Source organism: Camponotus floridanus, unplaced genomic scaffold (assembly GCF_003227725.1).
Source record: "Camponotus floridanus strain SB8 unplaced genomic scaffold, Cflo_v7.5 scaffold19, whole genome shotgun sequence".
In the NCBI taxonomy this organism is placed as follows: Eukaryota; Metazoa; Arthropoda; class Insecta; order Hymenoptera; family Formicidae; genus Camponotus; species Camponotus floridanus.
The window spans coordinates 1,120,359-1,135,336 of NW_020229314.1; the positions used below are offsets into that span (position 1 = coordinate 1,120,359).

General features: G+C 33.9%; 1 protein-coding gene across 2 annotated transcripts in view; it reads left to right on the top strand.

Annotated features, from left to right (window-relative positions):
• Positions 1-14,978, top strand: part of LOC105248941 — a 263,628-nt gene that overhangs the window by 165,519 nt on the left and 83,131 nt on the right. The gene's annotated exons all lie outside the window — the stretch shown is intronic.

Sequence of the window (14,978 nt, forward strand, 5' to 3'; positions counted from 1 at the left end):
TCTCTCTCTCTCTCTCTCTCTCTCTCTCTCTCTCTCTTTGTATCCCAAAATTACCTCACTAAAATTTCTAATGCAAATGATATTATGTAATTAATTGTCAATAATGCGGAATTAAACCCAATATATTAGCAGTTTATCGGCAAAATATCTTGGTGTGTGTCTACTATCATTAATAAAATTACCTTTTATGACTTTGTATGGATATAATATTAACTTGCGCGACACATTATTGTTAAGCTAATATGTATAAATGACTTCATTCCTGTCGTAAAGTAATAAGTTAGCGTCGCATGAAAGAGCACGGCGTATATATTTCTCTGGAAAACTCCCCGAGCATGATCTTCCGCCGGCGAATCTCTCCTTTTCACGTGTTTTTCATCTACCCTTTTTTCATAATACCGGCCGCGGTGCGCTCAGGCGATTTCGACGCTCATTGTCGCGGCGAATTCTTGCCGCGCGATTTTCAATAACGCGTCTAGCCAGCTACAGTTTTTTGCCGAGCTTTCCGCGTCCGGCACGTGTGTGCGAATTACGTACACACGTACGGCGTGTACAACACGTGTGCATGTGCAAAAGCAGGCGGACGAATTTCCAGCGACGTTTTAATGCTCGTCGCTTCGTGCGCTTGCTCCTGCAATTCGTTCGACTTTCATAAAAGGGAAGATTTACGAGGGTTTTAGCACTAGACGAAGCTGTGTTTCGGGCACACCCCCTCGTGCGGTCCTGCATGCACGGGCACACGGATGACACGTCTGGACATGGACGCGCGTCATAAACAACCCTTTTCCTCTCACTGGTATCGGCCGAAAGCCTCGACACTCCATTGCGTCACTCTCTTATATTGTCACTCTTTGGATGCCGTTGGACGCGAATTTCCTGAACGAGAAACGAACGCCGTCATCTCTGCGCGATCGTATCATTGGACGCGAACGAAAGATTGAAACGGAAGACGCGCTCTCAACAAACGGGCGGACCTGTCCCGTGTTGTAAAACGTGAAAAATAAAAGAGAAACGCCATTTCTCTTTTTTCTTATATCTAGAATTATATCACACTTCCTTAGACACTCCATCGAACTTTTCTTTGTCTATATCCCCAACGGGATTTTCTTATTTAAAGTTCTTCCAAACTTCTAGAAGCTATGTGTCATAAAGAATATTTAATGTTCTACTGAGACTACACCATCCGAATTATAATCGCTTTCGTTCGTTTATTTGTAACTTGTATGATTATCAGGTATGTTGTCTTCCGCAAGTCAAAATGTAAAAAGAAAAATAATATTCAAATCTGGTATTAAAACATGTTGCAGATCTTTTGTGTATTTATATTATACTCAAAGATATATATAATATTAAATAAAATTTTCTATAAATCTTAAACATGATAAAAATAATAAAAAATTAACAAATATTACAAATATTATTTTCAATAAATAATTAATATTTTATATTATTTTTCAAATAATTTGTAATAATCTAGTATGATAATTGATTATATATAATTATATATATATAATTATAAAATTAATTAATTTTATATATATAATTATATAATTATTCTAACAAATTACATTCTGTCGAGCAACGAAAATTATCTTATTTAAATATCATAATATTTAACTTACGTGTATTTGCATATAAGTATGATTTAGAATCAATCTTTATGATAAATGTAGATTCGAAATTAAAAATATTAAATATCTCTACATTTTTACAGTTTGATTGTCAGCAATTTGAAACACAGAGGGGAAAAAGAGAAAATTTAAAATATTAAATATTAAATTGAATATTATATTAAAATAATTATGCCAATTGTGCCTTTTAACATCTCGTGTAATTCAAACATTTAAGTGAAAATTATCAATGATATTTCATTCATATACTCACATTCTACATATTATATATCATACATTATTAAAGTATTAGAACTGTGTTACGCCCTGCTACACATATTAATTGTGAAGTCACACCGTTGAGATACCCATCCATAATCATCGGTTCTCAAGAACAGCATATTGTGCGTACGTGTGTGCAAGCATAAGGCAAAGTACGAAGAATTCGAATGGTTTGATTAAGAAAATTGCAAGGCACCAAGATTTCCAAGTATTTCATCGTTACCAATCAACGATACCGTCCACGCTCGGAGGACTTTATTTAATGCGTCGCGCCGAGTTTCAATGTGGTTGAACGATAAGACCATTGATGACAAGAGAATTGCGCCGCCAAAGTTGATATCGGAAAAAACGTCAGGGAAACACCAATGACATCGAGCTCGCCGATCGACATAGATTCCGCCTTCTTGTAACTCGACGGACCTTCGCGAGTAGCTATTGGCGCCAAACGCACCATCGATCGTCATTGCTAACGTCAGTGATGACAGCAGTGAGGTGGCGATCGGGTCGTGGTGTTAAGCTCTCGCCGGATAAATGTGCGCGATGTACTACTACGCCAGCAAGCTGACTGCGGCGGCTTTAAGCGGCGGCGGCTTCATCGGGGGTGGAGGTGATGGCGGCGGGGGTGGCAATAGTAGCGGCGATGGCGGCGGGGTCTGTCGATGCCACGAGGCCCAAAAGGAGCAGCGCTCCTCGCCGAGAAGGACGACTACCCCGCAACCGGTCCAGCCGGCGCGACACCATCATCCATCGCGCGCCCCGCGCGTCTACACCCCTACCCTCGGTCCCACTATCACCGAGCACGTCGTCATCGAACATCCCCGGCCTAATCACTATCATCGACACAGAACTAAGCACAAGGTATGTGAGGATAATTAGAAATCTTCTGTATATTTTATAAGATGAGATTGTATAATTTATTGTAAAAAGATTTCAAAGCAGATTGGACGTATTCATATGTGAGATTATTAATCGAAAAGTACGCGGAAGAAAGGACTTAATGTCCTTTTTCTTGATTTGAACATATATTTAGTTTTAACATGGAAGTCTTGAAATGAGATTATATTGCGTTAATTAAAGAAAAATATAAGCAATTGAATAATTGCGTACTTGAACGAAGCCATTTTATATAGTTCAATCAGGAAAAATGTATTCTTATGATTCCTATTCTTATTTGAGATTTAATATTCTTGAATAGGAAAGAAACAATGTTAGATAGAAAGTAATATTTTTAAATCAAAGATTATAATTTTCTTAAAGTAGAATTAAATAATTATATATTCTTGAGGTGACAATTACAATATTAAAATAAGACTATAAAATTGTTGAAATTTAAAATTATTAAATTCTTCTAAGAAGATTATAAATTGTTGCATATATACGAATCAATGAACGCGTTATTTTAAGTATATAAGTTTTGATTTGACACTTATTTTTTTCTGTGTATCCAGGTATTTCCTGAAGAAATTTTATAAATATTTCACTTTTTTTTTCTTGATCTTGATATTATTGATATCTCGATATTAATTTATAAATATCTATTCAAAAGAAGTGTCTGTTTAGCATTTCACAGAAGTTTTGAAAGTTTAGGGATAGTTTGTACGGAATTTTAATGTTGCTGAAACTTTTAAATACGAAGCGGTTTAAAGCTGACGCATCACTGTCGAATAATTATTTCATTCTGCAATAGTATCATTTCTAATTAATTCGCATTGCTAATACTGTCTGAACTGAATGAGACATTTATGTAGGCGGCGTATGAAATATTCAATTATCCTCTATTTATAATTAATTTGCAGAAGCACGGCTTCTTTATGAATTCGTGTGAGAAAATTTAACGAGATATACCGGAAGGCGATTCAGTTCGCTCTCGTTAACAAAATTTTCGATTTAATCCACGCTCACTAATGATTCCAAATAATCTGACGGAGGATGGCGAGTGTATTTTGTTTCCATAATATTCACAAAATACAACAGAATTAACCGCAAATCTCGCGCAATTGGAATATCAATTCTGACTATTATCGACCCATTACCTCGATATTGGTTTCGACTCTAGAATGCATTTCTAATCGGCAAACTTTCGTTTCTAGGTCGGTTAGAGCACTCCACAAATTCGGCTCGATTGTCGAGTCTGATCGAATTTGCGTAGAGTTTCGTGCATGCCCATCGAAAAGTTTCCTCGTAATTTCGCTTACGTGTATCTTCGAATTTGATTAACGGCAAACGCACAGTTCGCGGGTGCCTCGCGCAAAATGATGGTCGCAAGCGTTCGAGACACGGGACGGGGATGCTTTTGTATTAAAACACCAGATAAGGGGAGAGAAGCGAGTTGCATTTGCGGTAACGTAGTTAGAGAGGCCACTAGATCGAATCTGAAGATCGATCGCGGCTACGTAGAGTTAATCTACACCGCGTCACGGACTCTGATAAACTCGACCCGGAATCCTCCATGGAAATAACACAGATGCTCGTGGAAATTAATCTCTCGGGCGAGGTCAGCGATCGCAGATCCAAAAGCCGGCAAGATGTCTCGTAGAGAGCCAAAATAGAGATCCTATTAGATCTCGAGTTTATCCCTGCTGAACGAGAAGAGCTTAAGCATTAATATTTCTTGGTGCTAAACTCATGAGCGTGAAATAGAACGCACCATTTTATCTCCCCTTCGAGTGAAATTTATATTATAATATTCATTATCGCGACATTTATACGGAATGGCAGATTGCGCAGACTTTTGTGCGAGCGTACATGTTCTCCGTCATTATCACGTATAATTATATGATTTTAAACTCTATAATTTTTAATAAGAATTGATCTTTGAAATCAAATATATGGCCACTGAATTGGCGTGTGTATATAAATAACGGTATAAAATCAAAGGGTATAAATGTTCCATTCACGCAATATTATTCAACGCGAAATTTGACATATTTATACCACTATCGATATCTCATTAATACATAAATTATTGTGATAAATATAATATTGCGTTTAGAGATATGTCGTTTATCATTTGCGATATAAATTTGAATGAGAATTGAGAGAGGCAAGTTTATACTGCGCGCAAAATATAAATCGCGCTTCGCAGGACAATACAGATATTAAACACTGAATGGCAGCGTCAAACGTCTGTAATTAGCAGATAAACGATATCGATCCTTTGACCTGACGTGCGTAATAACATCTGCTGGGCGCATCACTCTACATTTCCCTACATTATCGCACATCAAAGTGAATCGACCGTATACCCTGCGATATTCGGAATACTATCCGCTTGATGTGTCGCGACAAAACTTTTAATTAAACAGCATTTGACACATTGTACGTCAACAGGCGTTCCGTTATTATCGCTTTTGCTCACACACGAATATAACGCAAGAATCGTTAGGTGAAATGTAACAGTTCTTATAATAAATTACAGCAATCTTGCTACCGTGTCAAACACTATACAATTCCGCCGATCTTTATTATTTTTAAAGGTTTGCCTAGTCAGCAGATCGAAAAAAGTATAACGTTTGGAAATTTTTTTTTAAAAGTGTAATAATTGTTTTTTTACAAATAAATTTTTATTCAAAAGTATAAATATTAAGGATGTTATGATATATTTTTTAAAATAAAATATTAAAAAATGTAAAAGTTATAATTATTCTTTCGGATATTGCTTTTTAAAAAGCGCTGCGCTGAGCAGTGCTATTCGAAGCTAATTTATCTGATATTAAAAATTCGATAAACTGTAGTTAATGTATGAAATTGTCTAGTAGATGAACGAAGGATTAATCGAAAAATTATTTTGGGATAAAATAGCAGCAATTTGACACTAAAATATTCTTTTCCGACTTAAAAATTGCTCATTTTTTATTAAGTAAAAAAAAGTATTTATTAAAAAACAAAATCCTTCGTTCATTTATTAGATTTTTATATGTAGAAGAAGTCTGTAAAATTTCAAGCAAATCGATGTAACGCTTTTTCGAAATATCTTGCTCACCGACTTTGAAAGAGTGATTTCGAGAAAAACGCTTTCAAAATTTATGTCAAGTTTACTTTTAAATAAAATGCAGATTTTTTTAATTTACATAAAATTATCTATTTCGAGCCCATATAATTTTAGTTTATTTAAATCTTCATATATTGGCTTAGCCCTCGAAACAACAGAGCTGAAGCTTTATAGTCGTGTTTACGAAGTTATACATTCTTTCGCTTCATGAAACACTTATAACTCCGTCAATTTGCATACGATTAATTTGAAACTTTTAGGAAATATTTATATTCAATATACTTCAAGGAAATGTAAAAATATAAAAATCTTTTATATTTATTTTTATGACTAGGCATAACCCCTTAAGTTTTTAATGAAGTACCGACGTGATCTTTTTTTTCAAGGTTCTCGCAAGATCGACGAAAAAGTTTTATGCCTTCCATGGCCGAGGGATGCTTTTTTTGAAGGAATGCGATTAGTGCGACGAGGTAATTAATTTGAATCGCGCCCTCCTAAGACGACAGCTTCCGCTAATTTAATTTTAATTTCCACGACCCTTCGCGTTCGCTCCCTCATCTTGGGGTTGGATGACGTGCAAACAACTAGAAAGATAATAGAAAATTATTAAGTTAGGAATGAAACGGCAAAAATTATTTTGTATATCACAGAATATATAAATCTTTTTGCCCGACGATGCTTTGAAAAAATTCTTATTATTATTTAATTACAGATCCAATTCTAGCATTCTTTACATCATTGTCGTAATTTTCGCGCATGTTCGCGAAAAATAATTCATTCAAGCAGTCGAATTTGATAGACGATCCAAAGAGGAGATTTCTGCAAGCATAGGACTTTCTCGCTTTTGTACGAGGATAGGACGGACTTTATTCACGATTCAAACGTAGATCAAAGGCCACGATCTATATCTTTCAAAGAAACGGGGAAATTTCGCGAACAGAAATTTTATCTGTTTTTCTATTTTTCTCAATTCATTGAAAAACGACCTGCTGAATGTCTTGGATTTTATGAAATGGATTCAGAAAAACATTCGCAATTTTGTTGTACATATTTCACATGAGTAACATTTGTGCTCAATTGTCCGCATTGTCGCAGTTTCATATGCACAGTAAAATTTCTCACAAAAATATTATACATTAAGGTTGAATTATCCCGCAAAAATTGTACCTTACTTAAACAGATGAGTCAATTTTGTACGGACACTAAATTATAAATGCAAAACATTTCATTATAATTATATAAATTAAACGTTCTTTTCAATTCTTCTAAAATAAAGATATTTTAGACATTTTTGTGCTAAAAATACGAGTAAACAAATTGCTGTTAATTTTTATAACAAAGATAAGACAACGATGCGACATCGATTTTGTACAATTTTAATATCTATAAAGAGCAATATATCCAATACGCGCATGATGAAAAAAAGTAAAAAGTTTTTACGAAAGTGGAGAAAGCTTTTAGAAAAATATTCCAAACAAGACCACATAATATCGCAACACGATTAATTTACTTGCAGCTTACATCATGCGCTCGTGATTTTTTTGTCTCTCGAAATTTCGCTGGTGAGTTTCATTATTGCTAGCGAGAAAAGTGTCAACTGAAAGTGCACAGAATAAAACGTAACGCATGTTTCTCGCAATGTGTCGCATCGGAAAATTGTAGCTATTAGTGGTCAAGCGAATATGCGTAGCCGCGGTGTTGAAAATATATCACTGAAACAATATGTCTAACAAATATATCGGTTTAGTCAAATCGAAATACGCCATTTTATATCCGTCAAGTAAAAATACAAAAATCTGTGTACAAATACATATGAAGTGCGCAAATAATGCATGCAATAAAAAGTTTTCTATTTTTTAGTTTTTTATTTTTTATTTAGGGATATTGGTTCACTGATATCATCATCAATTGTTTGTTAAAGGAATATAAAATTTAAAAAAAATACACATTTATGCATAAAATGTGAAAAACAAAAAATATATTATATTAAAAATACATATATGTGACATTATCTTATTAATTTAATAAGATACGAAAAATTATAACAGTTGTAATAATTTCTAAGTATTAACTATTAACTTGACATATTTTTACACGAATTCTTCTTGGAAAGAATCATAGACGTTACATATATTACTTGTTAATTTTACCGCAATTTTAATATTATATCTAGCGTGAAAACTAACGTTTTCATACAACGCGGCTCAACGTTTTAGACACGAGATATCGCATTTCGTCGACACATCGCGAAACGTCAACGTCATGGATCTTTTCGCTACCGAAACATTACGCTCGCGCGGAGTACTCGCCAAAGCAGCTCAAGTATGTTAGAAACTGCACAAGTGTGCGCACCGAGGGTATAAAAGTTTTAAGCCGAGACAGACAGGTCGGTCGACGGGATATCCGGTCCCTAGCGGCTGCCGCTATACCTCTGTTTCCTTTTCTTGTCGAGTCTTTTCTACTTTTTTTCTCTTTCGTTTCCTCGCTAAAGAAATTTCCTTTCTGTACGTACGTAAGCGAAGTTGTGTATTCATACACGATTGCACTACACGCTCTCTACAGTCTGTATATTTATTGGATGTTTCGGAATTTTCAATGTAAGAGAAAACGACAAGTATTCCAATGATATAGGACTGATTTTTCATCTTGTGTTTCCGCGAATTTATCATCATTCGAAATTGACTCTAAAGGAATTGCATCGCGCAAAGCGATTGTGGATTAAAATTAATGATAAGGAATTTGGCTCGAATAAATAGACAAAAATTAAATTAAAATTGGCGCAAGAGCATTATTTTATTAATCGCGCTTAAGAAGGATCAAAGACGATCCGAAACGTTCGTTGTTTATGTAGCGTTTAGATTTGAAATTGATCTTATGCCAATTTTGATTTAATTTTAATTACGGATTAATTCGCTATTCGGGAGCCATAACAGCAGGAATCCGCGAGTCGTGTATTGAAATACCACAGGGGTGCAATTTTGTCATTTCTTTCCTCGGGAACCAGGATTTCTTCAGTAGCGTCGAATCAAAAACATCCCTTGCGCGGTGCGCATGTATACTATGCGGCAAAAGCACTGGGAAGATAGATTCATACAAGCTGGAAGCTCTCACAATGGCATCCCGAACACAATGGACACAGATCGTGAGAAATCACGTTTCTCGTCGCTAGTTCCTCCGAACGTTCAACGGATATGTACTAGATCCACCACCCGCAACTTCCCTTGCTGCATGCACTAATTTCTTTTTAGCGAAACACATTGCTCGCTTATTCATCGCGTATAACTTTACCCTCAAAGTGTATTAGCGATTATACTTTGAATTAAAATTTTATTATATATAATAACGTTTCTGAAAGTTAGCCGAAGGAGAATATTTTCAATTTATTTACATGTATTCTTGACGCTTGAAAATATTTCGCGTAACATTTTTTATATAAAATAATCGGGAAAAAGCTAATTAAACTTTACAAACTTTAATCAAACAATGCAGCAATAGTTAATTTCTAGAAAAGTTGCACGGAAGGTATAAGAAAAACTTGTTTAAATGCAAATTACCATATTGCCCATATAAAGTTCAAAGTTACTCGGTGAGATAACGTTACTTTGGTGAAAGTTGCTTCAATTTATTGTGCGACCCGCGTGCGTTCACGCGTGTGAGACGCGCGTGAAGCGAGCACAAACGTATGTATGATATGTCGGCGGTCCCAGGTCGATCGAAACATCGGCGAAGTTAATTGCCCGCTCGTTAATTACTCGTCTGGATTTAGCCACAAAGTGTGTCGATGAATATAGCACGGGTGCATCAATCCTACGTCGGAAGATCTAAATTCATTAAGTTCGATTAAAAATAGCGAGAATAAACGGCCGTTCCGCTCGATTTATGTAAGGGGTAATTATCGTACCCAGCTGTTAAAATAACGTATTTAGGCACTAATTATTGATTGCGCTGCTCTCATGCGGATATTAATCTTTAGGTATACATCTATCATAATTTCAAGGTATAATTAGTAAAATTTTGCTTATAATGCAAAATTTTATATCGTCAATTTATAAAATAGATTATTATTATTATTATTATTATTATTATTATTATTATTATTATTATTATTACTGTTTTTGTTTTTGTTCTCATAATTAAAGTTGCATAATGTTATTGTTTACTAAATAAATTATACATAATTTATCATAATTAACATCAGAAATTATTAATGCTAATTAATATCAGAAATTAATATTATCGAAAAGTACGATTTTATTACAATATTATATTTTAAGTAGATATTTAATTTTGTTTGTAATTGACGTACAAGGAATATCTATGATTATGTAAAATAGAAGCTTATATATTTTTACTTTATTCGGCGTTGCTTTAAAAAAAATGCGATTAATGATACGTAATGGTTAATAAAAAGCTTTAGAAATAGCAATGATATTGCATATTATATTGATCGATAGCAACCTAACGGTAAGCAACATTCGATGACTGTTTGAAAAAAATATGTCGAACATGTTGAAAAAGAAGAGAAAAATGACGATTAATGAGATATCAGAAACGTAGCGCGTTCGTCTTCCTTGTTATCGTTACTGGGATGTTGCAGTTACGCCGATAACAGAGTGGAATCGAAGTAGTAAGAGGATAATAACGAGTTCTAAAGCTCACCGATAAATCGTCCCGACGTTTCTTACCGTCGTCGGCCGCTAGGAAAAGTTTGAGATCGACGACGACGTTGTTGGCGAAATTTTCCTTCCATACCATGCTTGCGAAAACTGTTCGAGGCTCAGCTTGCAAACCTTCCCGAGATCTATACAAACGGCCGATATCCAGTGAAAATTTGAATAATCATACAAAAGTTTATGGCATTCGAATAGTGCAAAAGGGCATGCTCATAAACTTTGCACGCGAAAAAGCATCGACGAAGCATAATTGGTTCGTGTTTCTAAAGAAACTTTGTTTCTGTTGCTGCCAGAAACAAAGTGAATTTCAAGCGAAGCACCGCATATGACACAAAAAGTAGCATAGTAATTACGGCCGGTCTGTTAACGAAGTAAATCTTGATGCTACAAAACAAAACGGCTCCTTGGAATTGCGGCAACAATTGTTAATAATAACTTTTAGAATGATTCTATCATTGATTTTGTCTTAATTCTCAATCGAATAAAGATTTATATTATTAATTTATCGTTAACATCAAATATTATGACAAACGTAAACATTAAAATTGAATTTCTATTAAAATAAAACTTATTTGAAATTGGAAAAGTTTAATAACTTTTTCTCTCTGATTATGTATTAAAAAAATCTAATGAATTATGTGTTAATATATATAAATTAAAAATTTCCTTAATTAAAAATTTAATTAAAAATTTAATTAAAAATTCCTTAATTAGTCGTCAAATTATCGTTAAGGAAAAATTGTCTTTTTTATTTATATCAATGCAATTATTGCGTATTGATAATATATTTTAAAGATGTGCCGCGTTTTATTAAATAATTTCAAGTTTTAAATGTCATGCTAGTCTATTTCTATTCTTGTATCTTCAATTTGTAATTGTCTATTGTTTTTTACTTTTTTACTTGGTGTTGCGTGTGTAAACATAATTCTCACATGCGATTTGTATTTTTCTACTTTAGTAATGTCGTTCTTCAAGCTTTCGAGTGAAAATGGAAATTTCTATTCCTGCCGTGAATAAAAAAGGATATGTTGCAAGCGGCTGACAGGCACACATTCGTTCATTATATATTTTTACATCAGAATATATGACTAAATTAAATACATGTATGTAGTTTCTCTCTCTAGATAGGGATGCACGTATTCCGTTTTCAGAAAATATGAAAAGCCTTTTGTAAAGAGAAAGAACATAAAACGAAAAAAAAAAAAACAAAAAAATAGAAATATATTTATTTTCCATTGAGAAGTCTATGACAACAGAATACAATACAAAAAATACATTTAAAGCAGTATCTAAAGAGTGGAAAATGCAATTATAACTTACACGTAAAAATAAAAAAAAGAAATACATAGATTACACAACTGATAAACCTTTTTTCGAAAAATGTATAATTATTACATTTTTCAAAGAATTGTAAATTCAAATATAAATCTAATAAGACAAATTATTGCAAATGTAAATAAATGAAACGAATGTTTTAATATTGTTTTACACTCTTAATATGATTTTTTTGATAATGTAAAATAAACATGATACTTTTTACGAAAAATACTTAATGTAATATACTTTATGCATTATATTTGACTGTACTGATCCATCGTGAGAGATTTGGAATGCGCTTGAGAAAACTAACATTTTACAATAAATGAATAAATATATATGGCAAAAGATTTTGTTGTCTCGATTGCGGATGGTATGTGTGTTAACGTGCAGATAGCCAATAATTGTGTAGAGGCGCGAACGACGTTGATGGCGACTGTGGTAAAGGAGAGCTCCTTTGAGAGCATATCGCACGCCCGCAGATACGACGGGCCTCGGGTAGCTCGCTTTGAAGACAAGTCATTATAATCAAGTCGAGTGCAACTTAGTTAACAGTATCAAACCCTGGTCTCGATGGCGCCTCATATATTGGCGCGAGAATGCGACAACCGAGAACGGGACAACCGACGCGACAACGAACGTACGTTACGATGGCGATGCAGCGAGCAGCTTCGGCTTACGAGACTTGGTCGCGTGCAAAGTTTCGCCATTATCTCTCAAAGTATCCTACCGGTGAAGTGGCACAAAGCTGGATCCCGTTATATGTCGATTCTGACGCCATTGGTGTCGGATCGCCTCGTCCATGTCGCCTGTCGGATTTCATTCCAACGGGTTCTTAAACGACAATTTTCATGGCTTCTCTTCGCGATATGAACTTCTTTGGTGGTGTCAAGAACTTTCAAAATCTACCAATTCAATAAAGCTTTGCCCAAGTTCCTCTCGTCAAATTTTATTCGAGCTTACATAAACTGCTGTTGTGCAATTTATAAGATTCAAAATTCAAAATTTAATGAATATCTGAATGAAAAAGATTCATTGGAAAAGTAGAGTGTTTTCGATTGACACAAAAACACTTGATTTGGCGACAAAAATTATTGGCACAAGCATTATTAATGAAAAATAATTGATGGCACTAAACAATTGTCGCCACGAAACAGCAAATACTTATAATCGATATTTATAAAAATGGTAGGAAGATATTTGCATAGAACAAATTGCTGAGACGACAGATAATTTTCCCTGCAGTCGTCATCTTTTCATTCCGCTTTCTCTTTAACTGGGGTTAAACAATACCAACTAATTAAGGATTTGATATTACCGCGATAACGGTGATGTACCACCACGTCTTGAAGTGTTCGGAAAATTAGGGAACTCTCTGAAAACTTTCAATTCCTCTCGCATCCAATGAATAATTTCACCATCCCTCTTTACACACTTAGTAATTATCTCTTAGCGAGACTATATATAAAGTCAGCTAAACTGAAAGTACTATAAAATCAATACTGAACTGTCTACTCGCATTTATATAAATGTGCACTATAGATGATATGAGATTTAGACAAGTGTAGGAAACATTTTTTGTATTAAAAAAGAGGGGAAAAACTCACGATACTGTCTCTCTCTCTCTTCTCTGTCTTCAATACTTCTTTTTACAATATTTCAATTTTTATTTATATTTTTTTACAAAAGAATTGAAGTTTTATTTATATAACGAGTCCTTCTTTTAAAGATTTCTATTATTAGATATATATATTAGTTTAACAACTATCACTTTCGTCGTCTTCATTTTAATATCTGCCTATTCATCCTGCAATTATCTCGTTAATCAATCATTGATTTATTCTTGGTGTCATCTTTTTCTTAAATAGAAAATCGATCGAGAAAAATCTGTTTCATCCTTCCCAAGGGCCAACTCTTTCCCCTTCGTTTTATCGACGTCGTACTGCTGTGAAAAACGACGCTGCGACGTCAACAGGATTTTTAATCTAGCGTCGGCGTTCAATTTCAAACATCGATGTCGTTGGTGCAAACTGAAGAAGAATGCTTTTTCCATCGAAATTATCTCTTTTATTGTTACATCGTATAAATTCATCTCGATATCTTGATTCGCAATTCTGCAATTTTTACTCGTGTCGTGGAAAAACAAAATACAAGAATAAAAAAATCGATTAAATATATAATCGACACAATATTTTTTCAATTCGCATGATTTAGAACAATTCTTACAACCATGATAATTCTCTTATATTTTACATTTTACTAGTTTATACATAAAATTACAGTTTACTAAAATTTATTTAATTAATTGGTGAAATGTTGGTGACATGTTGGTGACATGTTTCTCTATTATAAGTTTTTTATTTTTTACAAATCTGAAAAAAATCAATTCGCAATGTATAATATTATAGCATTAAATGTATAGTATTTAATTACATTGTTTTGTTATAATCGATATTTGATTTTCTCCGCGCAAAATCGAAATTACCTGCTTATGTTTTATTAATTTATTAATTTTTATTAATTTACTGAATTCGCAATATATAAATTATTGATTTTATCCCGTTTGTAAAGAAATATACCTGAAATGTGAATCGGTGCAATGGTTGTGAATCAATGTATACGGTGAATCGTGGGAGCTTTTATCTTACAACGCTGAATTTTGCAATTTATATTTTACACATGCGCGTTTTTTACGAAGGAAAGAAAAAAAACAAAGTAAAATAAATAATAATAAAAAAAAGTCGGTTCATCATTGGGTTCAAAATCGTAACAAAAAAAGAATCTGTTACAGTCGCGTTGCTAAAACTGAGAATAGTCGATCTCGTCACTGACTATACAGCCAGTCGATTTTATGAAACGCATCGTAAATATTTGTTATTCGAAAGCATCGCCGCGTATACACAATAAAAACGCAGGTGCACGAGTGCCTGCACACAAAACCCATCTCGAGACTGAAAATATAACTTCCAAAATCTGATGAATTTTATTTTACTCGAGGTCGCGGCGCCCATTGAAAAGCCGACCAGGATAATGAAATGCAAACTGTCCGGTGCACATCCTGAAGTTTATACTCAATTTCATTAATTTACCGCAATTACTTGCAGA